General features: G+C 39.5%; 1 pseudogene; it reads left to right on the forward strand.

The window, feature by feature from the left end:
• The first annotated feature begins 2,247 nt into the window (after window positions 1-2,247).
• LOC108931680 (RNA-binding protein 8A pseudogene) lies at window positions 2,248-2,752 on the forward strand (annotated as a pseudogene).
• Window positions 2,753-3,332: the final 580 nt, after the last annotated feature.

The following is a 3,332-nucleotide window of genomic DNA, read 5'->3' on the forward strand; positions in this document are numbered from 1 at the left end:
AATAAGAGGTAATGACAAAGCCAAAGAAGGAAGGGTAGTTGGAGAAGAGTAGGGGGCAGAGTACCAAGCTCTAGGGAGCATCAATTGAGAGAGACTGACAGTGAGACAGGGAGCTGTGCCAAACCACTTGGTAAGATCTACTTGATAGTCTTTTTCAGTGCTGTCCCTTTGGTTCTTAACGGTTCCTGAGAGGAAAGCATGATCTTGTGGTTGACTGTGCTCAATGCAGTAGACAGGTCAAGTAGAATAAGGACTGGGGAAAGAGAGGCCACTCCAGAGCCTGTTATTCAGCAAATTAAGAATTTCTTCAGTCTTATTTATTGATCTCGAAAGTTCAAATGATTTGCATTTGTTATTTTTTATTAGTTCTTCAGTTTTGAAAGTAAAGGACTCAGTATGGAAGGGGTATATACTCAACATCAACACAAGCATCTCATGTCTCTTTGTCTCTCTTTCTGATAATGTAATGCACATATTGTATTTTCTATGAGATGTACATGGCTTTGGGGGTGCAGTGGATTTGGCCAGGTCCTGCTTTCCAGTGGGTCTGGGGTTCGAGTCCCCCTTGGGGTGCCTTGTGCTGGACTGGTATCGCATCCTGGGTGTGTCTCCACCAGTCTTATGCCCTGTGTTGCCAGGTTAGGCTCCGGTTCACCACGACCCTACTTGAGACAAGTGATTTCAGACTCTCTCTGTGTGTGTGTGTCTTCATTGCTTTGGAGAAAAGTGTCTGCTAAATGAATAAATGTAAATGGAACTTAGTAAAGGAACAAATCTTCAACAATTATCTTCGTTTAAAGCAAATGTACCCTTGGCACGTCACCTCAGTCATTGTTTCAGGTTCAAGAGACATTTTGTATTTTTCATCCTTCAGTATTCTTGGGTAATTTTCTCCTGTCATCAAGCATTTCTTTAGGTCACTTAAATTCTTCTACATTCATCCAGAAAAAAATGATATTAGTTCTTATTGTTAAATTTAATATCATGCAACACTTCCACATGATTAAGTGTTGCCTAAAATACACATGCCTACTCAGTGCCTTCGACTGCATGCAGCAGAAAGGCAGTCATAATTCTAGAAAAAATGTCTGAATGAAGAAATGTCATTACTTTATACATGTTTGCATTCATGCGAACAGTGTTGACACAGATACAATGCCTCTAGAAAATGATATTTCTGTTTTGGACAGCTAATGCCAGTTTAATTAATATGATGTATCTGCCTCTGTGCAAAATATACTGCATAATCATTTGTAACTAATCTGAATTGGGCTTTATTTGGCATTCTCAATTCCTAACTCAAAGACATGCTCCCTGTTTAACAGTAGAGGCCTAGTTAAATAGATCAACCCATGTAAAACATGAAATGATAGAATACTGGAAATGAAGGACAGAAGTTGGGATACTTTTATCAGAGCAGGTCCCTCTTCCTGATGGCCTAGTTACACAGCTGCAACCCTTGGGATAACATCATCACTGTGATAGCATTGGCATGAATGTGAAACTAGATTAAATTATAGAGCTGAGAAAACTGCAGCTCTGCGTTCCCTGCAGATCACTCGATTCAAAGCGTTTCACAAATTACACAATTCAAATGAGGTCGATTGGAAGGTTGTGCAAAATTTGCATAAACAATTTCATATTAAGTGATATCAGTTTTATTTAAAAAAATGTAAATGTCTTGGTAATGAATGGAAGGCCATGCATGTGCTCTCAAAAATTGAATGAAATGATAAGGGAGGGCCTTGGGAATGTTGGCTGGTGTCTGAGAATTTTCTGGTATTGAAGAGGAACAGACCAGAGGAGCATTCCTTCTGAAAAATTAACTCCCCTTGCTGTTTTTTTAAAGTATTAATGGTCAGAAGATGATCACAATAGCTCTGTTGTTGATGTCAGTCAAGAAAACCTTACAACACTAAACCGCTTGAAGGTTTAATTAGCATAATGATTTTCTATTAGGGTTTTTGATCTAAAAAAAATCAATTAGTGCACTTCAGTTCTGCCATTTATAGACATTGTTCAAAGCAGCTGCCAATTGGTACAGTTAACTCCCAGGCTTCTGGACAAGATGCGGGATTCTTTCTAAGGCTGCCAGCTGTAGCGCAACATTCTCACTATTTTCCCATAATGCAATGCACAGTGTGTGTTGGTCTTTATCTTTTTCTGGTGCCCGGTGTCAGTATGAAGCTATGCTGTGACCTGCACCACATCACAATAGGTTATTTCTTGTTAATGCTGGCAAACAGTATGAGACACATGATAGATTTACGCAAAGCAGGGAGCAACGATTTTCCCATGGATGAGGATGAGAGCATCCAATGGTTCAAAGAAAAGGTAAAATGGAGAGAAGGCAGTCTTGAATCCGACAAAGCGGCTGCATCTAGAGTACAGAAGCATTGTGATGAAAATGAGCCTGGCTCACAGAGAGCTGTAGAGGGTAGGATCGTGCTTATGACTGAAGTTCATGAGGAGGCAACAGAGGAAAACATTCATGACAAGTTTGCAGAGCTTGATGAGATCAAGGACCTGCATTTGAACCCGGACAGGAGGATGGAGTATTGTGAGGGATTATGTGCTGGTGGAGTATAAGAACTACAAAGAGTTCTAGGCTACTACTGAGGGGCTCAGTGGTCAGGACCTGATGGGCCAGCTAATCACTGTGATCAAGTGCTTTGTGAGGGGGCTATTGATAAGCAAGAGAAGAGGTGGTCAGAAACACAACAACCCAGACAGGATTTGCTGGCATCACTGATTCATTCGCCATCACACCGCTCAGACCGATTCCACTGTTGATATGTGTGTGTGTGTGTGTGTGTGTGTGTGTGTGTGTGTGTGTGTACACTCTGTATAAATATACCGTAAACCATAGACTCCTCCATTCAGAAGAAGTACGAGAAAGGGCAGTGTGTATTTTCACTAGGCAATAAAGCTGCCTCTTTTTAAAAATAGTTTTAAGAATGCCTTTTGTCTTCTTGCCGACATGCTGTGTTGTACAGAGGGAATTTTCAAGGTCATCTGAATTTTTTAAAGAACATGTTTTTGCCTGATGTCAGACATCAGGAAAGGATTATGCCATTTTTGGCCTTATTGTTAATGCGGAGAAGCATTTCTTATTTTTTGGGTTAAATGTCATTCTTTGACATTCTTCCATTCTTCATTCTTTTACCATCAATTCTTTGGAACTCTTGGCATATTTGAGGAGATATGTTAGGAGGTATGTTATTCATCACTTACATTCTAGCTCTTTAGAAGTAAGATTAGTCAGTTGGCTTAAAAGATAATAATAATAATAATAATAATAATAATAATAATAATAATAATAAATTGAAAAA

The sequence above is a fragment of the Scleropages formosus genome, chromosome 7 (genome assembly GCF_900964775.1).
Source record: "Scleropages formosus chromosome 7, fSclFor1.1, whole genome shotgun sequence".
In the NCBI taxonomy this organism is placed as follows: domain Eukaryota; kingdom Metazoa; phylum Chordata; class Actinopteri; order Osteoglossiformes; family Osteoglossidae; genus Scleropages; species Scleropages formosus.